Genomic DNA, 25,700 nt, shown 5'->3' with positions numbered 1-25,700 from the left:
TGTAGGGGTGTCAGCGCTGCAATGTCATGTGTCTCATCTTTATGGGGCCCTAACGCCTGATTTTCCTGAGAGGATTTTAATCAGTTTGCTTTGGTAGACTTATAGGGTGCCGCTCTTTTCACCTTTAGTTGTTGTTGCCTGCCAGTCTGTGCCTCCTGGTGGTGCTGGACACGGGGTGGAGTTTACATACACATCAAGGTACTGAGTCCTCCTGCCTGAGTCTGCACCACAGTACAGCCAATAGAGCAAGTTAAATGGAGCCATGGGGGCAAGGTGCTGCCTGGGGCTGCTCTTTATCTAACAGTGTGGAGTAACTGTAAGAGGGACACAGCCTACTCCACAGTGACTCTCTCAAGGTCTGGCTTTGTGCCTGGGATAGGACTTTCCTGAAGTAAACCATGAAGCACATTTCCCTGTGACGTCTTTTCAACACCCTGTTAATATTTTCAATCATTCTAATAAAAGGGAATAAATTATCATCTAATTAAATTAACAACATAGAAGTGCTGTACCTCTTGGGAAACAGATAGTGCTGACTTAGCCTAGTAGCAGAATATTGATGTACGAAAATCCTTTGTTGGCATCTCCAGCCAGAGCATAAGGGTATGGACCTGGCTTGGGGTCACTCCCAATATCACTGAGTGATACCACTTCTGAGTCAAATTCTTCTTCATTTCTAGACTTTCTCTCCCATCTCATGGTGGGCCTGGGTTTTTTGATTTCCCTTGCTCTTTAAAGATTCACCATGATTTCCACAAATTTCTCTGTTTAGGAGTCTACAGCTTTCTGTCATCCAGGCCCCAGGAGTTGAGTCCCTCACTGTGTCCTTAGTCTGTCTGAAGTATTTTCTGTGCATCTCCAGTCACCACGTCTATAAACAGTCATCCCATCCTCCCCTCTTTCTCTGGAGAATCATTCTTTCATCACTTTATCTCCTTCCCTCTCTGATCTGACAAGGGACTTGATTAGTGGTGTCCCTCTTCTCTCTTCAGAGACACTAAAATGGAGCTTGTGGTGTTCTGCAGGGAATCACCCTCCAAGATGCCAAGAAGCATCTGGGACAGGAGAGCTGTCCCTTTGGTTGGCACTGGGGAGGCTCTGTATACTCTCCGGCTCCTGTTGGCCTGTCTTGGAGGCTTACAAGAAGGTTTAGGCACAGATATGTGTTTAGACTATTACATCAAATGTGAACAAACAAAATGTGATCATAGTTAAATGGAAGAGTAGACTCTCAAGCTGTACAAGTAGCACATTAACTCCTAAGTAGTGGATGACTGAATGAATGATTTGACTTGATACTTCAGCTTCAGGCTAAGTGAACACTGCACATAATTCAGTGGTTAATAATAAATTTCATAGGGTTTAGATATTACAAGTTTACATTAAAAACTAACAACAACTCATGGTCGTGGAATGAAATACTATTAGAAACCTACAGTGACCAGCCCTTCAAGCTTTGGCCTGAAGTAGAAACTAAGCCAATACATTTTTTTTTAATTTTTATTTTGCAATACAATTCAGTTCTACATATCAGCCACAGATTCCCTTGTTCTCCCCCCTCCTGCCCCCCTCACCTTCCCCCCAGCCCGCCCCCCATTCCCATCTCCTCCAGGGCAAAGCCTTCCCCACAGACTGACATCAACCTGGTAGACTCAGTCCAGGTAGGTCCAGTCCCCTCCTCCCAGGCCGAGCCAAGGGACCCTGCATAGGCCCCAGATTTCAAACAGCCGACTCATGCAATGAGCACAGGACCCGGTCCCACTGCCTGGATGCCTCCCAAACAGATCAGGCCAATCAACTGTCTCACCCACTCAGAGGGCCTGATCCAGTTGGTGACCCCTCAGCCATTGGTTCATATTTCATGTGTTTCCGTTTGTTTGGCTATTTGTCTCTGTGCTTTATCCAACCTTGGTCTCAACAATTCTTGCTCATATAAACCCTCCTCATTCTCGCTAATTGGACTCCCAGAGATCCACCCGGGGCCTAGTCATGGATCTCTGCATCCAGATCTCTCAGTAGTTGGATGAGGTTTCTAGCATGACAATTAGGGTGTTTGGCCATCCCATCACCAGAGTAGGTCAGTTCGGGCTGTCTCTCGACCATTGCCAGCAGTCTGTTGTGGGGGTATCTTTGTGGATTTCTGTGGGCCTCTCTAGCACTTTGCTTCTTCCTATTCTCATGTGGTCTTCATTTACCATGGTCTCCTATTCCTTGTTCTCCCTCTCTGTTGTTGATCCAGCTGGGATCTCCCACTCCCCCAAGCTCTCTTTCCCTCGACCCTCACCCTTCACTACCCCCACTCATGTCATGTTCATGTAGATCTCATTCCATTTCTCTGTCATTGGGCGATCCCGTGTCTTTCTTGGGGTCCTGTTTTCCAGGTAGCCTCCCTGGTGATGTGAGTAGCAGTTCAGTCATCCTTGTTCCACATCTAGTATCCTGCTATGAGTGAGTACATACCATGTTTGTCTTTCTAAGTCTGGGTTACCTCACTCAGGATGATTTTTTCTAGATCCATCCATTTGTCTGCAAACCTCATGATGTCATTGTTTTTCTCTGCTGAGTAGTATTCCATTGTGTATATGTACCACATTTTGTTTATCCATTCTTCAGTTGAAGGGCACCTAGGTTGTTTCCATGTTCTAGCTATTACAAACAATGCTGATATGAACATAGCTGAACAAGTGCTCTTGTGGTGTGGTTGAGCATTCCTTGGGTATATGCCCAAGAGTGGTATAGCTGGATCTTGGGGGAGATGGTTTCCCAATTTTCTAAGAAAGTGCCATATTGATTTCCAAAGTGGTTGTACAAGCTTGCATTCCCACCAGAGGTGGAGGAGAGTTCCCCTAGCTCCACATCCTCTCCAGCATAAGGTGTCTTCAGTGTTTTTGATCTTAGCCATTCTGACAGGCGTAAGGTGGTATCTCAGAGTTGTTTTGATTTGCATTTCCCTGATGATTAGGGATGTTGAGCAATTCCTTAAATGTCTTTCAGCCATTTGAGTTTCCTCTGTTGAGAATTCTCTGTTTAGTTCTATAGCCCATTTCTTAATTGGACTGTTGGGCATTTTGATGTCTAATTTCTTGAGTTCCTTATATATTCTGGATATCAGTCCTCTGTTGGATGTGGTGTTGGTGAAGATCTTTTCCCATTCTGTAGGCTGTCGCTTTGCCTTGTTGACTATATCCTTTGCTCTACAAAAGCTTCTCAGTTTCAAGAGGTCCCATTGATTGATTGTTTCTCTCAGTGTCTGTGCTACTGGTGTTCTATTTAGGAAGTGGTCTCCTATGCCAATGTGTTCAAGACTACTTCCTACTTTCTCTTCTAGCAGGTTCAGAGTAGCTGGATTTATGTTGAGGTCCTTGATCCACTTGGACTTAAGTTTTGTGCACGGTGATAGATATGGATCTATTTGCAGCCTTCTACATGTTGATATCCAGTTTTGCCAGCACCATTTGTTGAAGATGCTTTCTTTTTTCCATTGTGCACTTTTGGCTTCTTTGTCAAAAATTATTTGTTCATAGGTGTGTGGATTAATGTCAGGGTCTTCAATTCGATTCCATTGGTCCACATGTCGGTTTTTATGCCAGTACCAAGCTGTTTTTATTACTGTAGCTCTATAGCAGAGCTTGAAGTCAGGGATTGTGATGCCTCCAGAGGTTGTTTTATTGTACAGGATTCTTTTGGCTATCCTGGTTTTTTGTTTTTCCATGTGAAGTTGAGTATTATTCTTTCCAGGTCTGCGAAGAATTGTGTTGGGATTTTGATGGGGATTGCATTGAATCTTTAGATTGCTTTTGGTAAGATTGCCATTTTTACTATGTTAGTCCTGCCTATCCATGAGCATGGGAGATCTTTCCATTTTCTGACATCTTCTTCAATTTCTTTTTTCAGGGACTTAAAGTTCTTGTCATATAGGTCCTTCACTTGCTTGGTTAGTGTTACCCCAAGATATTTTATGTCATTTGTGGCTATAGTAAAGGGTGATGTATCTCTGATTTCCTTCTCCGCTTCTTTGTCCATTGTATATAGGAGGGCTACTGATTTTTTTGAGTTGATCTTGTATCCTGCTATGTTGCTGAAGGTGTTTATAAGCTGTATCAGTTCCTTGGTGGAATCTTTGGGGTTGCTCAAGTATACTATCATGTCATCTGCAAATAGGGAAAGCTTGACTTCTTCCTTTCCAATTTGTATCCCCTTAATCTCCTTATGTTGTCTTATTGCTCTAGCTAGAACTTCAAGTACTATATTGAATAAGTATGGGGAGAGCAGACAGCCTTGCCTCGTTCCTGATTTTAGTGGAATTGCTTTGAGTTTCTCTCCATTTAATTTGATGTTGGCTGTTGGCTTGCTGTAAATTGCCTTTATTATGTTTAGGTATGTTCCCTGTATTCCTGATCGCTCCAAGACCTTTATCATGAAGGGGTGTTGGATTTTGTCAAATGCCTTTTCAGCATCTAGTGAGATGATCATGTGGTTTTTTTCTTTGAGTTTGTTTATATGGTGTATTACATTGACAGACTTTCGTATGTTGAACCATCCTTGCATCCCTGGAATGAATCCTACTTGATCATGGTGGATAATTGTTTTGATGTGTTCTTGGAGTCTGTTTGCCAGTATTTTATTGAGTATTTTTGCATCAATGTTCATGAGGGAGATCGGTCTGTAGTTCTCTTTCTTTGTTGTATCCTTGTTTGGTTTAGGAATCAGGGTAATTGTAGCCTCATAGAAGGAGTTTGGTAATGTTCCTTCTGTTTCTATTTTGTGGAACAATTTAGAGAGTATTGGTATTAACTCTTCTTTGAAGATCTGGTAGAATTCTGCACTGAAACCATCTGGTCCTGGGCTTTTTTTGGTTGGGAGACTTTTAATGACTGTTTCTATTTCGTTAGGGGTCATTGGACTATTTAAATAATTTATCTGGTCTTGATTTAATTTAGGTATGTGGTACCTATCCAGAAAATTATCCATTTATTTTAGGTTTTCCAGTTTTGTGGAATAGAGATTTTTGAAGTATTACCTGATGATTCTCTGGATTTCCTCAATGTCTGTTGTTATGTCCCCCTTTTCATTTCTGATTTTGTTGATTTGGATGCTCTCTCTCTGTCTTTTGGTTAGTTTGGATAAGGGTTTGTCTATCTTGTTGATTTTCTCAAAGAACCAACTCTTTGTTTCATTAATTTTTTGTATTGTTCTCTTTGTTTCTATTTTATTGATTTTAGCTCTCACTTTGATAATTTCCTGACATCTATTTTTCCTGGGAGACTTTCTTCTTCTTGTTCTAGAACTTTCAGGTGTGCTGTTAAGTCACTAGTGTGAGATTTCTCCAGCTTATTTATGTGGGCATTTAGTGCTATGAATTTCCCTCTTAGTACTGCTTTCATAGTGTCCCATAGGTTTGGATATGTGGTGTCTTCATTTTCGTTGATCTCTAGGAAGTCTTTAATTTCTTTCTTTATTTCTTCCTTAACCCATTGGTGATTCAGTTGGGTATTATTCAGTTTCCATGAGATTGTAGGTTTTCTGTAGTTTTTGTTGTTGTTGAAATCCAACTTTAGACCTTGGTGGTCTGATAGAACACAGGAGGTTATTCCAATTGTTTTGTATCTGTTTAGATTTGTTTTGTGGCCAAGTATGTGGTCGATTTTAGAGAAGGTTCCATGGGGTGCTGAGAAGAAGGTATATTCTTTTTTGTTAGGATGGAATGTTCTGTAGATGTCGATTAAGTCCATTTGAGTCATGACATCAATTAAGTCCTTTATTTCTCTGTTAAGTTTCAATTTGGGAGATCTGTCCAGTGGTGAAAGTGGGGTGTTGAGGTCTCCCACTATTAATGTGTGGGGTTTTATATGTTATTTAAGCTTTAGTAATGTTTCTTTTACATTTGTGGGTGCCCTTGTGTTTGGGGCATAAATGTTCAGAATTGAGACTTCATCTTGGTGGATCTTTCCTGTAATGAGTATGTAATGCCCTTCTTGATCTCTTTTGATTGATTTTAGTTTGAAGTCTATTTTGCTGGATATCAGGATGGCTACACCCACTTGTTTCTTAAGACCGTTTGATTGGAAAGTCTTTTCCCAGCCTTTTATTTTTAGGTAGTGTCTACCTTTGAATTTGAGATGTGTTTCTTGTATGCAGCAGAAAGATGGGTCCTGCTTTCATATCCATTCTGTAAGCCTATGTCTTTTTATAGGTGAATTAAGTCCATTGATATTGAGGGATATTAATGTCCAGTGACTGTTCATTCCTGTTATTTTTTGGTGGTGATGTGTGTGTACTCTCTTCGTTGGGGTTTACTGCTGTGGCTTTATCTATTGCCTGTGTTTTCAAGGGTGTATCTGACTTCCTTAGGTTGGAATTTTCCTTCTAGTGCTTTCTGTAGGGCTGGGTTTGTGGATAAATATTGTTTAAATCTGGCTTTGTCATGGAATGTCTTGTTCACTCCATCTATGATGATTGAAATTTTGCTGGGTATATTAGTCTAGGCTGACATCCATGGTCTTTTAGTGTCTGCATTACATCTGTCCAGGTCCTTCTGGCTTTCAAAGTCTCCATTGAGAAATCGGGTGTTATTCTGATAGGTTTGCCTTTATATGTCACTTGGCCTTTTTCCTTTGCTGCTCTTAATATTCTTTCTTTATTCTGTAAGTTTAATTGTTTAATTATTATGTGGCGAGGGGACTTTTTTGGGGGGTCTAGTCTGTTTGGTGTTCTATAGGCTTCTTGTATCTTCATAGGCATTTCCTTCTTTAAGTTGGGAAAGTTTTCTTCTATGATCTTGTTGAATATATTTTCTGTGCCCTTGAGTTGGTATTCTTCTCCTTCTTCTACCCCTATTATTCATAGGTTTGGTCTTTTCATGGTGTCCCAAATTTCTTGGACATTTTGGTTCATGACTTTGTTGGCTTTAGTGTTTTCTTTGACTGATGAATCTATTTCTTCTACTGTATCTTCAATGGTAGAGATCCTCTCTTCCATCTCTTGCATTCTGTTGATTATACTTGCATCTGAAGTTCCCAATTGTTTTCTCAGATTTTTTATTTCCAGCATTCCCTCTGTTTGTGTCTTCTTCATTTTTTCTATTTCCCTTTTCAGGTCTTGGACTGTTTCCTTCATTTGTTTCATTGATTTTTCTTGATTTTCTTTCAGTACTTTATTGTTCTCTTCTAGGACTTTATTGATTTCTTCTTATTTGTTTGCCCTTTCCTCTAGTTGTTTACAGCGTTCTTCACATTTTTTTGTCTTTTCCTCTACACAAGCCTCTAGCTTCTTCATGATGTCATTCATAAGACTATTTTCTTCTGCTTCTTCCAATTTCTGATGTTCAGGTCTAGGTGTTGGAGGAGGGCTAGGGCCTGGTGATGCTGTATTGCTATTCATTTTGTTGTATGTGTTTCTGCCTTGACGTCTGCCCATCTCCTTGTGATTCATTCTTGGCCTTATCTGCACACTTGGTTCAGACAAAGCTGACAGATTCAGGAAGTCTCTCTCTCTTGTCCAGATGGGAGCTCTCTTGTCCAAATTGGAAGTCCGGGGCAGGATGGGAGCTCTTGTCCAGAAGGGAAGTCCGGGGCAGGATGGGAGCTCTCCTCTCTCTCTCTCTCTCTCTCCTCTCTCTCTCTCTCTCTCTCTCAGGAAGAGGCTTGGGGCTCAGGCGGATGGGCATGGGGGCAGGGTGTGGAGACTGCAGGGTCTGCCAGGGGTCTTGGAGAAGGGGATGCTTCCCAGTGGGGCTAGAAGGGAACATGCCCGGTGGCCAGAACCTGGGGCCAAGTTGGGCAAGTCTTCCCTGGAGTGGCTGGTGCCCAGGGATGGGGTCCGGGGCAAGTTAGGGCACTCACCTGTGCTTCAGAAGGGAAGTCCGGGGCAAGATGGGAGCTGAGGGCCGGCCTCTAAGTCTCAGGAAGAGGCTTGGAGCTCGGGGTGGATGGGTGTGGGGGCAGGGCATGGAGACTGCAGGGTCTGCCAGGGGTCTTGGAGAAGGGGATCCTTCCCGGTTGGGCTAGAAGGGAACCTGCCCGGTGGCCAGAACCTAGGGCCAGATTGGGCAGGTCTTCCCCTGAGTGGCTGGTGCCCAGGGATGGGGTCCGGGGCAAGCTAGGGCCCTCACCTGTCGCCAGTACATTTTTAACATAGGGAGAATGCATGGATGTGTGTCGAAGGTCACGATCTACTGTGAGGCCAAGAGAGACTCAAATAAGATCATGAGGTCACTTTGGAATGGCTGAAAAACATCTTTTTACATTTCCTGTTTTCAGAAACAATTTTGCCAGCACAGCAAAGTGGCTGAAAATAGAATTAATGAGAGCAACGGTTGAGCTGCTTAACTATGTATTCAGTAAGAATTGTGCCTAAAGTACAGCAGTGTTCATTTATAAGGCAAGAAAAGAGGCACGTGCTAATAATTTTACTATATCCAAGGTATATAGTAAATATACAGCTTGTGCTGGCTAGTTTTATGTCAACTTGACACACAAACTAGGATTATCTGAAAGGAGGAAACCTCAATTCAGAAAATGTCTCCATAAGATCCAGCTGTAGGCAAGCCTATAGGGTACTTTCTTACTAGTGATTGATGTGGGAGGGGCCATCTCTTGGCTGTTGGTGCTGAGTTCCATAAGTAAGCAGCACCCCTCCATGGCTGTTGCATCAGCTCCTGCCTCCAGGTTCCTGCCCTGTTTGAGTTCCTGTCCTGACTTCATTGATGAACAGCAATGTGGAAGTGTAAGCCAAATAAAGCCTTTCCTTCCCAACTTGCTTTTTGGTCATGGTGTTTCATCACAGCAGTAGAAACCCTAATTAAGACAATAACCAAAATTTTAATTTGAACTAAGTCAGTTTAAATGGATTGAAATCAGAATGTAGTAAACTAATGTAAGAATACAGTCAAAAGAGGCAGTAATATTTGTTTTTAAAATGACACATAGATGGGTACTGATTGGAATGATCTTGAACAGTCCTGGCAGGAATAAAGATGTTTGTAGAGACATTCCCACCCCTCTCTTTGGCTATCAGACTTAGAGATAGATAAGGCACCCAAGGACCCAGATTTCATTGGACCTCTCTGCTTTTCCCATTGCAGTGGCCAAATCTATCTTGCTGGGCCTGCCTTAAACCCTGGTAATACCTCTGCTGTAGACTTTTGAGCTTTGAATATTTTTACTCATCTTCCACATCTCTAAATTACTTCTTTACAAAAACAAAAACTAACAAGAAAATTGCAGCATGAATTGGAGTTGGCTAAAATTGTGTTTAAAAGTTCCTCTTTTGAACACAGATGTGGTGGTTACGTCCATGGCTGTATCTACGGGGCATTGTCTATCAGTCAGTGTTCTGGGTGCTGACTCTGGCCTCCCCAGGTGTCTTAGTTATGGTTTCTATTGCTGTGAAGAGACACCATGATCCTGGCAACTCTCATAAAGGAAAACATTTAATTGGGGTGGCTTGCATTTTCAGAGGTTCAGTCCATTATCGTGATGAGACATGGCAGTGCATAGGCAGACATGATGCTGGAACTGAGAGTCCTTATGTCTTGACTCAGAGACAACAGGAAGTGTTCTGTCTCACTGGGCAGGGCTTGAGTATATATGAGACCTCAGAGCCTGCCTCCACAGTGACATACTTCCTCCAACAAGACCACATCTACTCCAACAAGGACACATCTCCTAATAGTGCCACTCCCTTTGGGGACCATTTTCTTTCAAACTACCACATCAGGGCTCCCCAGATCTTGCTGAATGAATTCAGATGACACACACACATAGCACAGCAGAGGAGGTAGAGTTTACCACAAAGTAACAGTGAATGAGAGTGGCTGAAGGAAGCCCCCTGAAGAAAACATTCTCACGGGGAAAGAGAAGACAATGGCCAGAGAGACCATCATGTTGACCTACATAGTGAGGAAGGCTTTATTTGGTTTAAAGTTTTTGGAACAGACATATTTCCTGAGGGGTGTTTCATGTCCAGGTGACTGACACAGAGTGACTCTTAAGGAATGGGGAAATGATGTCTTTGTCCTTTACCAAATGACTTCTACTAGAGGTTAGCCTTCCATTAACTAGACGTTAATGATCCTTTGGACCATTCAAAATGCCATATGTTGGGAATAGAGAGTTGGCTCAGTGGTTAGGAGCACTGGCTCTTCTTCCAGGGGACCTGGGTTCAATTCCCAGCACCCACATGGCAGGTCACAGCTGTCTGTAACTCCAGTTCCAAGGGGATCTGACACCCTCACACAGACACACATACAGGCAAAATGCCAATGCACATGAAATAAATAAATCTAAAAAAAGAAAGAAAAAAACTAGAATATCATATGTCTACTCAGGAGCAGAAATACAATTCAGATCTCATTCTTGTGACCAAAAATCATGTAAGATCACATTGAAAAGAATTAAAGAGGGTCATGGGAGCTATCTCAGGTGGTGTGGTGTGGTGGTATGTGCTGGAAATCCCAGCCCTGGGGAAAGGAGACAGGTAGATCCCTGCAGCTTACTGACCAACGAGTCTAGCCTACTGGGCAACTTCCAGGCCACTGAAAAAATCTTTTCTCCAAACAAACCATGCACCTGCACATAGGAACAAGTACATAGAAAAATTAAACAAAAAGAAAATAATAGTTGAAAAAACCTATCGGTAGTTGATTTTTACTGAGAGGAAACAATTTTCCCCTGATGGGCCTCCATAAAGCCCTGCTGTCTCCCCCTTGCCCCTTTTCTCTGCCCGCTTCTTTCAGAGATAATTTAATTAAAGAGGGGGACATCCTGACTCTTTCTCTATCCTTTTACTTGGCATTTCAAATTCTAAGAAGGGACAGTTTTGATGCTTTCCTGGTGACTAAGAGGGGTCTATCTCCAGTGGCCTTCTAGCTTGCTAACTTCTATCTAACCATGTAACATATCAAAATGAAGAAGTATATTAATGAGAAATGTGGCATCCTAGTAAGGCTAGAGGTCAGGGGTACAAGGCAATCAAGTCACCAACAGCTGGCCAGACACAGAGTGGAGACTGTGTGGCTCTCAGTCACAGCTACGTTGTCTCCTCAGGACCAATCCACTACAGCGTGCTCCCCAGTGCAGTTTTCATGAGTTTTGTAAAGAGTAAAATCCTACCAAAAAAAGTGCTTCTTGTGATGCAAAATATAAGTTTAGCAAATTCTTTTTAAAAAGGCAAAAACTATAGCATTCAGTGTAAAGGGATAACTATTTCTCAAAGACACCATAACAGACTCCAGAGAAAATACAGAATTGAATACAACCCTAATTTTTGCCTATGCTGTAGGGAACACTTATGAAATAGTAATTATCCTTTAAACTACAATAAGATCAGGAGCCCACATTGATAAAGGAAAGCCAAGGACAGCATTGCCCCTTTGGCCAAGATGGAGAAATCTAATGCTATCCAGCTCTTCTCGGGCCCAGAGGAGAATGAGGACTCACTGAGTCACGGGCTGTGAGAACCACAGCATCTAACACTTAGCGCTACAGGAGCTGCCAGCACCATGGAAGAGCCTGTGGAGGATGTCAACCGTACCTCACAGGCGCATGCAGACTTCGTGCTCAGTGAGAGTGAAAACCGAACTGGAGTGTGGTGCTTTGAAGCCCTGGACAGGAGAAGGGTGCTCAGGGCACGTGAAGAGAAGTGATGAGTCTCCTTGAGTGATCTCACGAGCTGCCATGACTGAACCCAGAGATAAACAGGGATTATGCCTGCTCCCTTTAGCAGGGACTTAATTCAACCAGGATCATTATTTGTAGGGACTAAGTGGGAAAAACTCTCAGTCAGGTCATTTGAGACCCCCTGGTTGCAATTATCAATATAACTCATACTTGGCCTTGACTTTAGCCTCCTGTCATTACAAAGGGTGTAAAGTCCGTGAAGACTGCATTCAAAGGACCAGATTGGACTCTTAAGTTGGACCTCAGTGAATGGATGTAACCCCAAGGGGTTGAGGTGGGAGAGGGTTAGAAAATGCCCTAGATGCATGATGCAGGGGAAGAGCTGCAAATATCCCTCCAAAAAGGTTTTTTTGTTTTGTTTTGTTTTGTTTTGTTGTTTATTGTTTTTACATCCCAATCAAAGTTTCTGTCTTCTCCCAGTTCCTCTCTCCCACCCCCCAACCCTGTCCACTCCTCCTCCTCTGTTTCTCCTCAAATATAGGCAGGCTTCCCATGGATATTAACCAGACATGGCATATCAAGTTGCAGTGAGAACAGGTACCTCCTCTTCTATTAAAGCCACATGAGGCAGTCCTGTAGTGGGAAGGGGTCCCCAAAGCAGGCAACAGAATCAGAGACAGCCCCTCCTCTCACTGTTAGGAGTCTCACAGGAAGACCAAACTACACAGTTGTCACATATATATGGAGGGCCTAGGTCAGTCTCATTCAGGCTCCCTGGTTGTCAGTTCAGTCTCTGTGAGCCCCTATGAGCCCAGGTTAATTTATTCTATGAGTTTTCTTTTGATGCCCTTGATTCCACTGGCTCCTACAATCTTTCCTCCACTTCCTCTGCAGGATTCCCCAAGTTCTGACCAAGGCTTGGCTGTAAGTCTCTGTGTCTATTTTCATCAGTTGCTGGGTGAAGCTTCTCTGATGACAGTTGGGCTGGCCACCAACCTATGAGTACAGCAGAACATCATTAGGAATCATTTCATTGACTTTCAAAAAGTTTTTTTTTTAAAGAAGTGCACATTTCATCCTTGTCCAGAAGACACTGTGACGTTCTTCATGTTGTGTTGGAAGCCAGCTCTGACCTGTCTATCAAAGGGTTCTTGGGGGAAGGAGGGAGAAATGAGGAGTATCAGATAGAAATATAGATGGGGATGAGGTGAAAGACAGACACAGGATAGCTTTGGGAGGGCCCTGGGTCAATACCCAGCCACCTCAGCTTTATTCATGATGGGATTTTTATACATCAGCAAGTGGAGGAGCAAAAGACTTCCCTATCTCAAGGTCAAGGTATAAAGTATCAACAAGTGTAGACCCTTCAAAACACCTGATAAGGATGCCCTTGGCCAAATCATCCTATTATGCAGCCCTGCTGGGCAAAGCAAGCTCAGACTTTCTGACCTTGAATAAGGCCTTACTAGGGAGCCTCTGTGGGCCCCCACAATGTTCTGGTTTTAGTAGCCTTGCTCCATGCAGCAATGCCAGTATGCAGATCATTCATAAATAGAGTATAAAGTAAGAGACAAAATTAACAACACCTTTGAGGCACAGAACAAATACCTTATGATGATGAAGTAATGAAATATGGGTAAGAAATAAACTCTAATGTTGAGTATACTAGCCTGAAAATAAAACTTTGTGAGCCATGATTATCTCTTATAACTGAACCAGCAAATCTTTGAGTGAGAAACTCGGTGGATTGGTCAACAAAGCCCATGGTGTCAGAGCTGGAAACTGCATTCATCCACTTCATTCTCAGATGCCACATTGTGCTCACTATTGAACTTCTAGAACATCTGTGTTAGGGTTTCCATTGCTGTGAAGAGACCCCTTCCTTGACCATAGCAACTCTTACAAAGGAAAACATTTAACTGGGGCTGGCTTACACTTTCAGAGGTTTATTGTATTATCATCATGGTGGGACATGGTGGCATGCAGGCATCACCATGCAGACATGGTGCTGGAGAAGGAGCTGAGGTTCTACATCTTGATCTAAAGGCAACAGGAAGTGAACTTTGTTCCACACTGGGTGTAACTTGAGCATAGGGAACATCAGAGCCCACCCACACAGTGACATACTTCCTATAACAAGACCACATCTACTCCAACAAAGTATAATAGTGCCCCTCCCTAGGGGGCGCATTTTCTTTCAAACCATCACAACATTCATTGCTATACTGATCATCTACTTGATGCCAATGTCACTACCTCAATCAGTGTAAAGAGTATAGTCTTTCCTGTGTGCGACTGAGAAAATGAACAATGACTCTGACAACTTACAGCTGGAGTGGACTAAGATTCTAGAATAGCATAGAAAGTGGTCTGGGATGCTGGAGTGATGTGGGAAGTGTGCTGGGATGCTAGAGTGATGTGGGGAGTGTGCTGGGAGGCTGGAGTGTTGTGGGGAGTGTGCTGGGATGCTGGAGTGTTGTGGGGAGTGAGCTGGGATGCTGGAATGTTGTGGGGAGTGTGCTGGGATGCTGGAGTGTTGTGGGGAGTGTGCTGGGATGCTGGAGTGTTGTGGGGAGTGAGCTGGGATGCTGGAGTGTTGTGGGGAGTGTGCTGGGATGCTGGAATGTTGTGGGGAGTGAGCTGGGATGCTGAAGTGTTGTGGACAGTGAGCTGGATGCTGGGATGCTGGAGTGTGGTGGGCAGTAGGGTGGGAGGGTAGAGTGATGTGAGTGAGATGAGATGCTGGAAGTCATCCACTGCACAGAATTCCTGTCTTTCCCAGTTATGCTTGGGAGTGAGAACAGTTGAGACTGAGTGGAAGAGCTTGGAGGTCAGATGCAGAATTCTAACCAGAATTGCTAAGAAAAGGCAGCCACCATCAAAGGGGCTAATTCAGAACAGTACTGAGTTGTAAGGTTTTTGGTTTAGCACACTATTTTAAATCACTAAGCTTTAGAGTTCTAAAATGCCCGGGTTGTAGCTTTGAACTGACCTTCACACACAGTCCCGTTTTCCTGTAGACCCCTGAGCTGTCATCCATCATGCTTTCTGTGCTAATTTGTGAATCTAAGATTCTTCCTGAATTCCATGCTTGTGTTATTTTTAGTAAAGACTGCTTCCTGCCCCCCATCTGCTCCTCAGTGGGAGCAGTCTTCACTCATGTACCCTGCAGATCCTCTCTCAAAACACAGCCTCTATTGTGTCGAGAAAATAGGAATGCATTTGATTTATGTGAATATATTTTAAAAGACCTTGGATGAAACTGTCTGTCCTCAAGGCTGTTATGAATCTATTCTGATTAAATTCCCTGAAGCAGACTATAATTGCTGGAGCCTTGAGTTAAGTATCTATGATCTTAACCATTGCAGTGGGAACCACTGTGTCAGACAACTAGATGTAATATATGTATGCATGTTATATATTACGATTTATATATACATAACTATTCACATTACTCAAACACACATTTGCTTATTGGCTTCATGAGAACTCAAGAGATAGGCCTGAGAGCTAGCCTGTTTTCATACTGAAAAAATTAATGTTAAATTATTTTCCAAGAAACTGTACCAAGAATGAATCAGTTCACACTTTCAAAGTACTGTGAGTCTTCATGGAAAACATTAAATAGTTAATTTAATTGAAAAGTTAAAAAAAAATCTAGTTCATTTGCTTAAGTATTGTGTAAATACATGTTAAATACACAACCTTATACACAATTAAATACACAGTTGCTCAAACCCCAATTCAATTATTATCTCTCTACGTAAACGGATCTCGCCCTTACCAGAGACTTATGCCCAGAACCACTTACAGGATTTATTAACGGAAAACCAATAAATGACACCCGGTGGTTAATGTCTTATACCCCTTTTCAGTCTGTTTCTTTTTATTCAGAATTTATGTATAACAAATGCTTCTAAATGCTATGCATATTTTGAAACGTCCTATGTTGATTTGCTGATGCTGTTCTGAGCTTCACTAATCAACACCCAAGTCACCAAGCTCAAGTCTTTTGTCATAATTGCTCACATGGCACTGGTTGGAAGAGCTAGAAGAATTCACCATTGGCATCTTCACACACACACACACACAAAAAAAAATCTCCTTTGGTCTGCTATCTGTTCTCATTTGTCCAAACACTTAGTATTCGTGACTTTTCCTTCCAGCTTACTGTCTCCTGAGATCCACCCGTGTGTCCTCTGTTCTCTAGTTGTCTTTTAGTGACCTCTTCCATAGGGGAAACTTGCCTCAGCAGCATGTCCTGATGACATTTAGGCCCTTTCTGTATCAGGGCTCCTTAGACTATTCGTACACCTTCCGCTTTCTCTGCCCCATCACTTGAATGGGTTCCCAGCATCTTAAATGTTGTTTAGCTGAACTAAAGTCACCATCCTTGCCCTCCAATTTGTTCCTCTATGACTTCCAGACTTTGGTAATGGCACCACAGTCTTTATGACCACACCAGCACCAGGACTAAATCAGAGGGAATGACCTCTGTGTTTTTAAACATCAAATTCAATTTCAGAATGACTGAATACATTCTGTTCCTAATACAATACATACTGTAGAACAAATTGCCACAACTGTGCCGAGATGGAGCAGGACAGATGGTTCTAGAGTTTGCACAGGTCTGCAGATGGCAGAGTTGGGTGGGTACAGGTAGAGGTGCTAGGTTCCTGTGCCCAGAGCAAAGGAAGGAGCAGAGACATGTGGACAGGAGCAGTTGGGGACAGTGGATTAGAAAAGGGCACACTTCTGAGGAAGGAAGTAGACTGGGTCAGAAGGAAACTTGAAGAGTTCAAGGGCCGTACTGTATAAAGGATGGAACATCTGTGTCGCACTGTACAAGCCTCCTGGCTCATTTGCATAGCCTGGGCTAACTCACCCATGTTTTACACACAGCTCCATGAGTCACATTTCTTATTAGCATCTTAAACTTCCAGCCAGGGTGTATTTAAAAATAAATGAGCCACAGGCCACCTTGACACATCTAGTGTCTCCATGCCTGTGCCAAGCTCCAGCCTGTTCAAACTAGTCTTGGCTGAGGCATCTCCAGCCTCCCCTTTACTAGTGGGATTTTGCTTCTTCCTCCACTGCACCCAGTGAAGTTTAGGGTGTTGGACTAGCTCTGCAAGCCGACCTTTGGCACACTCATTTCCTTGTGACTGGGGCCTTCATTTTCCCTTAGCTGCTGGTCTTCCTCGGAGATTTCTCCCAGTGCTGTCTTCACTGATTCTCTCTTATACCATCCAGGACCTGGTCTTCCTGCAGGTCCGTCAAAGCTGTGGCGCTGCCCTCTTCAGCAACCCACTAGGGCAGAGCTCTGCTTAGGAAGTCATGGCATGATTAGATCTTGCACAGGTAGAGAAGCTCCCCGTGGTGACGTCAGCTGACATGGAGCCCTAAGGAAGCATGCACAGCAGGCCTCACTTATCTAGGCCAGCTTTTCTTCTTTTGTTCTGTGTGTGTGTGTGTGTGTGTGTGTGTGTGTATGTGTGTGTGTGTGTGTGTGTGTGTGTGTGTCCATATGTAAGTATATATGCTCCCTTTCTTGAATATTTCCACTAGGTAACATTTATTGGATTTTTGTTTATTAGTTTATTGTCTGATCTACCCCAATGAGTATAAGTTTCACAAGAGCAAGCACTTTGGCTAATTATTAAAAACAACTTAAAATTTTAAATTTATTTTTTGTGTGATGAGGCACATAGGCCATGGCACACAAGTGGAGTTCAGAGGACAGCTTTTGGAGTTTTCTCTCTCCTTTCCTCTTAAGATCTAGAGACCAAACTCAAGTCACCAGGATGGTTAGTTTTAACTGTCAGCTTGGCCCAACCTAGAATCATATGGGAAGAGAACCTCAGTTAAGGGATTATCTAGATCAGGTTGGCTTGCAGTCATGTCTACGAGGGACTATCTTGACTATTAATTGACCCAGCAGCCCACTGTGGGTGGCACCATTCCCTAAGCTGGGCTCTGGACTGTATGGGAGTGAAGGAAGCTAAATGGACAAAAGCCAGCAGGCAGGTAAGGATGTGTTTGTTCTCTCTGCCCTTGACTGTGGATGTACTACTTAGAGTCCCTGCCCTGACTTCTCCAAATCAATGGACTGTAACTTGGAGTTTTAAGCCAAGCAAATCAGACTTCCCTGTAGTGGGCAGCCATTCCAGCTTTGATCTGGAAGTTCCAACCCCCATTGAGGCTTCGGTAACTGTCATGCCTACAAGGCGGGGCCAAGAGAGGACCCTGAAGACCTGAGATCCGGATGCGCCACCTTTCTCTGTTCCTGGACCCTGGACGGTGGAGGTAGACCGAGCAGAGTTCTCCAGAGAACACCGCCGGACTGCGACACACCTTCCCCAGACCCTGCAACCTACCTATCCCTTCATTTGTAAGTTATGCCACTCCCTTTTAACTATGTGGAGTAGCCTTAATAATTTCACCAATACTTCCCTATGTTGCTTTTTGTCAGAATATTTTAGCACAGCTACAGAATGAATATAGAACAGGAGTGAAGAGAAGAGGCGGTATAATCTGGAGAGTGTCATTTTTAACAAATACAGAACTCTCCTCTGAGAAAGGTCACTTTTGAGAAAGGTAACTGGAAAATGTGACATGGGCAGATGACGGTGCTTTAGAAGGGAGAATGAAGGGACATTAAGCTGCCCTGAGTGATCCTCAGAACATGGTGTGCCGAGGCTGGAGTTAGGAGACAAGTGAGACACAAATGGAATGAATCCAGACAAGGGTCCACTCTCTAGGAAGTTCTGAATGAGAAACTGAGGTGAACTAATTGGGGTTTCCCAAAAGACCCCTCTTTCACCCTGTGCAGCCAGACTCGGAGCCAAAGGCAAAATAGGGGACACCACAGGGAGGCTGGCCCCGTAAAATGGGAAAGAGGTGATGGGGGCGAAGACTGGGTGATGGAGATGGAAGTGAAAGTGTTCTTCACCCTATGTGGACTAGGAAACTGGGCTTGGGGGCTGTTAAGAAAATCACATGAAATGACGCAGCCAGAGAGCAGGTGTCCTCAGACACGGACCATCCTGGACTCAAATCCTCACATTATATCTGCCTTTTCTTACTTTAAGAAATAACGAGTAGTAAAGAAAAGAAACTACAAGTAAAATTTCTATATGAAATGAAAATTGAAAATGAAATTATTTGGGGAAATTACGCTATATTAACGTGGGGAAAGAACATGAGTGACATCGAAGAACAAAAGAAACAAGAAAAATGGTCCGAGAAACTCCTAGGATCCGTTCGTGGGGTGGAAGGGGTGTTTGGTTTCCTCTTGGCCCAAGACTGTCAACATGACCTCATTTGAGGAAGAACTGAAATCTAGGAGAAGGAATCATTGTTTCCTTTTGATCCTGTGAGTGTGCAAACAGAGCACTGTGGTCCTGTAAAACAAACAGACTGAGCTGGCTCCCCACTGCCTTGGCCACTTTTTGGTGACCTTATTATCAAGTGGTAACCCAGGAAACACACATATAAACACAAGGACATGGTGGCAGACACATAAACACACACTAACACAAGCACACACATTAACACAAACATGCATGCACACAGTAACACACACTAAAGCACTCAAATTCACAAACACACACATACAACCTCAAAACAAGTATTTCCAAAACTAATATTTATCTTTCCATTCTTCGTACTAAATTCTGGAATCTTACATTGCATTTGACTTTTTCAATACCAGTGTCAAATCTCTGGTTTGAATGCCAAGCCTGCTAATACATGAGTGAGCAGAGCTTCAGAGAGAGCTGGGTAGAGGACCACCTGGAGGGGACTGTGTCCATGCTCATCTTCCCAGCTGGGACTGAGATATAATCATTCTGAGAATGTCCATAGCTCTAGAGTGACCAAGTCTGGGCTGGGAAGACAGAAATGTGTCTGAATACACTTCTCAACCAGTTTAAACTCTAAAGACATTCACCTTTGTCAGCCAGTAGATGACACATGTGGAGTGTGGCAAAGCTGGGCACATGAGAATAAAATACAACTGAGGTGGAAGCAAGACACAAGAAGAACCCCAAGGTTAGTGAGGACCTTTCTCTAAAGCCTGAGCTTAGGAGAAGCTGGGAGCCAGCCCTGGCCTGACCTGGTGAGAAAACCTTGACAACTGCTAAACTGTGCACTTTAGTTGGCTAAGGCTTGAAGCAGCTCCTGGGACCCTATCAGATGGAGGCTGGGGCATGAAGTGGTTGATGCAAGACACAGACTCAGCCTGGTACAAAAGGAGACTCAGTGGACAGTTGCTTATACGACATCCACGGAAGTGAGGTCATGAGGTCAGAAGGAAAAGGAAATGAGGAAACCAGAGACCTGTTCCTTTCCACTGCCCCACTGGCATTTGCCTATCAGAAGTAAGTACGAGAAGGGAGTGAGTGAGGTCCCAGAACACACAGTGGCCGACCCCTTTTCAGTCAAGGAAATGCAGCTGGAGATGCTGAGCAGCTGCTGTCTCCCACAGCTGCTTTGTGGCCAGTTTCGCCTGCAGTATAGTATCTCATCACCCTCACACTCCACAGCATTGGCAAAGACTCACAAGAATACTGTCTCATAAAACTTTTAATTTTGAAGACAATGTGCTAATTATTATCTTACTGCTAAGAAGTCAAAATGAACTCCTAGGAAACATTTTCAAAGAAGGTAGGACCAGCAGCCCAGGGGCGAGTGCTTGCTGCCTGCACGGGTGCCAAGTGCAAGCAGTGACTGGGCAACCGAGCAAACGAACACTGTGCTTCCAGGCATACAGATAAACTACACAAGTAGAGGTCCGTATGTTTGAGAGTTTCGATTAAACTCATGATTATGACAAACTGACATCTCTTCATTTGATATGTGTGCCAGGATCTACTTATGTATCTGCTTTATTATTAAAATTGCTTTTAAAAGTTTGCGATCTATAGAGGATGAATATTGTGAGTGACATCCAAAAGCAGTTGAATTATCTTAGCAATTACACATAGGAAGAACACCCACACACACATACACACATGCATATATACATATATTAGATATATATACAGATGATACAGATGAATACACATTCATACACATGTATACATATACATATAAACATATATACAGACATATACACAAGAATACATGCATACATAATGTGGTGGTTTGAATAGGTATGACCCCTATTCAAAGACTCAGGTGTTTGAATGCTTGGCCCATAGGCAGTGGCACTATTAGGAGATGTGGCCTTGCTGGAGTAGGTGTGGCCTTGTTGGAGGAAGTGTATCACTGTGGGGGTCGGCTTTGAGGTCTTATATGCTCAAGCTATGCCCAGTGTAGGGCACTGTATTCACTTCCTACAGACCAAGATATAGAACTCTCAGCTCCTCCAGCACCAGGTCTGCCTGCACGCTACCATGTCCTACCATGATGATAATGGACTAAACCTCTGAACTGTGAGCAAGCCACCAAATATTTTCCTTTGTAAGAGTTACCATGGTCATGGTGTCTCCTCACAGCAACGGAAACCCTAACTAAGACACACACACACACACACACACACACACACACGTATGGTATACACACACACACATATACACACCCAGAGGAAGTGCTGTAGTGGTCTCTGGAAATTAAGTGATGTATCGCTTTTCACATCAGGAGATCTTGGCTGTCTCATTGTCTTCTTACTAAGTCTCACTGAACATTGCCTCAGTAGCTCTGACCTTGAAGAAGCACAGACCATATAAAGTAGTAACTATTACTATGGGGTTCAATAACATTTACTCTCACACAATGAAGTCCAGGCTTCATCAGCCTTAGTAAAGTATACATTTGTCTAAGCTACATGTATATGACTATTCAAATACATATATAAATATATGTACATGTAGTATATAGACAATCGAACAATATGCTTGTATGTGTGGTGAACACAAATGTACATTTATATGTGTGTATGTGTATGTAAGGGGGACAGACAGGGAGGAAGAGAAGAGAGAAGACAGTGCAGGTGTAAAATGTCACCTCAGTATCCACATTAGTAACAGGTAAAGTTCAGTGGAAGAGTCGATATTTTTCCTCATAGTCTCAGTTACAAATGAGAATCATTTCCTAAAATTACACCAACAAGCCTTTAAGTTTACACTTGTGGTGCTTGGCTGAGAAGGTCCCCTCTCAACTCATGTATCTGAACACTTGGTCCCCAGTCGGTGGCTCTGTTTGGGGAAGTTTGGGAGGTGTGGCCTTGTTGGAGGAAGTAAGTCACTGTTTACGGCTTGCATCATTTCCAGTTTCTCTCTCTGCTTTGTGCCTGTGGATCAAGACATTAGCGTTGTATTTGCTGCCATGCTTCCCTGCTACTGAGGATTTTGCAACCGTAAGCCCAGGCACAGCCCTTTTTGGAAGTTACTTCTGGTCAGTGTCTCATCACAGCAATAGAAAGGAAACTAATACAAGGCTCAACTATATTTGTTCATCCATTGATAATATTACTAAATAATTCAGCATTCAAGTAATAGATTTCCTACATATATAAATACACTTATCAATGAGGTGACTTCATGATATATTCCTGAATATATATTGGAACAGATAAAACACCAAGCCATATAATAATGTATAAGCTGCATAGCTAATTACAACAATATTACTCCCTTCTAGAAGGTTTTCTGTGAGTTGGAGCTCAAAGAATTTTACAGACACAAAATTTACACCAGATTTAAAACCAAAGAGTAGGGTGACTTTGCTTAGATTTTCTGTGATTGAAAGTTCTCCACGGGACATCACAGAGAGTGCCCACACGTGGGGGAGTATATGTGTGTTTCTCTGTATTAGCAACAACCTGCAGTAGCTGTGTCAAAGTGTGTTCCCCCGTACTGCACAGCCAGGAGTAGGAAACTGGAGTTCTCTCCTTGCTTCTCACTTTTGAGTCCATTTCTCCTCCATTATTTATTTTATTGCAAAAGTCCCATCAATGAGAGACTGAGCTCTCTAACCTTCCTGCTGGCTCTTCCTGTCACATGCCTCCCCCAGTCACCAACTCCATCTCTAAGTCTAGGTCCTACTGTGATCTTCTTCTGTAATTTTCTTTAAAAATAGATGATTTCAGGCCACAGCCTTAAAATGTTAGTGCTTAATTATTACAAAACAATACATCCTTATTTAAAATACTTGAAATCATAAGTTCTCAAAGTTTGGAAAAAGTCACAAACATAAGCTCATCATATAAACATTGCTATCTTTTCTATGACTAAACTTACAATTTAGCAAATGTTTTTCCTAGTGTAGAAATATAATATAAATGCTGTTTTGTGATTATGTGGCAATATCTATCAACATCAATAGTTTCCCAAGATAAACATTTGACAGCTTGTTTTAATATCTCCTATTTCCCAAACCCTATTATTAGTATTGTAGATTTAATGCTCCAGTCTCTGTCATTACAGACTTTATAATATAATGAGGCAAAGTAATATTAAAAAAAGCGTATTAGTAAGTATGCTAAGTATTAAGGAGAGGAAAGGAGTAGAGGTGCTGTGGGGAACTAAACCAGTCATCTTGCTGCCAAGGCCTCACCAGCTTCTGGAAAGCTCACCCATGTGTGTTTTACAGCTAAATACTAGCAGAATCTCCTGAGAGTTCTCAAAAGAGGAAGTGAGGGTCGTTGTGTGCTGTGGAACAATCTTTTTATATACTGTGAATATTTGTTGCCCTCATTGTTTTAATAAAGGGCTAAATGGCCAATAGGTAGGCAGGTAGAGGTTAGGTGGGACTTGAGGACAAAAAGAGAACATGGGGATATAGAAGGGCAGAGTCACCAGCCAGCTTTAGAGGAAGTAGGAGATAAACATGCCATGCTGAAAAAAGGTACCACCATGTGCTAGAGCATAGATAAGAAGTATGGGCTAATTTAAGTTGAAAGCTAGTTAGTAACAAGCCTAGGCTAGCAGCTGAGCATTTATAATTAATAATAAGTCTCTGTATGGTTATTTAGGGAGCTGATAGTCCTGACGCAAAACTCTGCCTACAGCTGTATGTGCACAATTTTTAGGTGTCTAATGTTAATCTCTGTGTCCACTGAAAGCCTACACAGAGCCATAGCAGATCACCTCCTGCTTACCAGTTACTCTTATCCTTGCTGGGACCAAATACCTAACAAGAGGCAGCCTGTGGGTTACTGGTAAGTTTACCTGGGCTTACATTTGGGGAAGATACAGTACATGATGGTGGGGAAAGCATGGCATATGAGAGGGAGGCCACTGAACACACTGTGTCCACAGTAAGGAAACTAAGAGAGACAAATGTTGATACTCAGCTGAGCGCTTCCCTTTCCATGTTTATGGATGATACTACTTTGAAAATGATACCACTTACCTCCAGGGAGACTTTCCTGCTCACTTAAATCTCTCTAAAAACATCCTCACAGATTCACCTGGAGGTGAGTCTCCTAGGTGATTCCAAAAGCAGTTATACTGATGTTGAAGATTAACTGCCATACCTCTAGAGTGAGTACTTTCCTCCCCTCCAGTGAGTAGTGTCCAAATTGTCTTCCTTAGATCCCCACCTCCTTCTTCTTCTCACTTCCATCTGATTCTTACACACAACCTATTAATAAATTATGTCACACCTACTAAAAAGTTATATTTTGAAGCCCACATGAGAGAACTTTAAATTAATTTCTACACGATTGACTAAACTTGTCTGTAATAGAAACCCCTTAGAGGGTTTATAAAAAAAATCCAAATTTCAGAGTCTCTAAAATTATTGTTAAAAGAAGGTTTTTGAAATGTTTGAGACAGGACAAGTTATTCTTTTTACAAGGCAAAAAGGAAAGGGCAAATTTGTTCATGAAGTTATCTATTGAGACATTTCAGCTCAGTAAGCGGTGTGTGTTTTGTTCTGTAGAAGGTGCAAGCCTTCTTGGCTCTGATCCTTAATGACTATGAAACTGTTTCTTCAAAGACTTGCTTTGTCTAAACTTTGAGAATGGAATTTTACTGAAATTTCTAGAAAAAGCAGGCCAAACTTGTATTGGTATTTCCTGTATTTATTTTACTTTCACACAATTTAATCCATGAAAGAATATCTATTTCACACCAGGGACACAATAGGGTTCTTCTCAGAGTTTGTATATTTAAACAGGAAGAGCCTATAGTGTGCAAGGTGCTCTGTGTTCCACATCTATATATACAGGTCTCATCGTACAACCCCAACCCCACACTGAAACTGGAAACAGAGGGGAGACTCAGCAAAATCCACAGTTCCCTGAAACAGGGGACTCAGCTCTCAAATCTGAAGCAGATTTGTTTAAGGAAGTTTCATTATAAAATATGACATATTGTACCCCAGTAGAAGCATGTGCCAAGTCCTGTGTTCTCACTGGAAAAGCCTAGATCGAAGATGGTCAAGTGGTTGCACCAAGAAGATTGTTTGAAATAAAGAGAAACTAGGCTTCCGTTAAGAGAACGAAATGTGTGGGGATTTTTACATTTATAATTTTTTTCATTTAGTTTGAGAATTCATGCATGCATACAATGCATTTTGATCAAATCTGCCCCTGCTCTCTCGCTTCCACTTATATCGCTGCCACCACTTTCCCCTTCCAACTCTTTTCTTAAACCACTAAGTCCACTTAGTACCACTAATATGTACACGAGTGTAGGGCCATTCACTGAAGTATGGGCATCCCTCAAGGAAATTGACACACTCCCTCCTTTCGAAGCCAACAGTCACCAAAAATAGCTCCTCAGCTAGTGGTAGGACTTCTTAAGCCCCAGTCCCAGCCATGCTGGTGTTTAGCTGACTTGATCTTGTCCAGCTCTGTGTGTGCAGTCACAGCAACTCTGAGTTCACGTGTGTGATGCCCCTGGCACGTCTGGAAAACACTGTTTGCAGCAGTCTTCTGCTATAACTAGCTCTTACAATCTTTCTCTCTTCCTCTCTTCTCCAGTGATCCCTGAGTCTTGGTGCGAGAGTGCTACAAAAGTGTGTTACTAGAGTAACAAACCATTTCCTGATTGGATTTAAGGCATGCTGCAAAAACCCAAACTCAAGCCTGTTAACTGTACTTAGACAGTACTGTTAACTGGGCACAGACAT

General features: G+C 42.6%; 1 long non-coding RNA gene across 1 annotated transcript; it reads right to left on the bottom strand.

Moving 5' to 3' along the window:
• Window positions 1-12,140: 12,140 nt before the first annotated feature.
• On the bottom strand, window positions 12,141-24,065 carry LOC131912371 (uncharacterized). Its single transcript, XR_009379612.1, has 3 exons — window positions 23,976-24,065; window positions 21,202-21,325; window positions 12,141-12,614 (listed from the first exon to the last, which is right to left on the bottom strand). It is a non-coding gene; the product is annotated as an uncharacterized LOC131912371 (long non-coding RNA).
• Window positions 24,066-25,700: the final 1,635 nt, after the last annotated feature.

Source organism: Peromyscus eremicus, chromosome 6, assembly GCF_949786415.1.
Source record: "Peromyscus eremicus chromosome 6, PerEre_H2_v1, whole genome shotgun sequence".
Lineage (NCBI taxonomy): Eukaryota > Metazoa > Chordata > Mammalia > Rodentia > Cricetidae > Peromyscus > Peromyscus eremicus.
The sequence above is the reverse complement of the archived record's forward strand: the minus strand, read 5'-3'. Positions and strand labels throughout refer to the sequence as shown.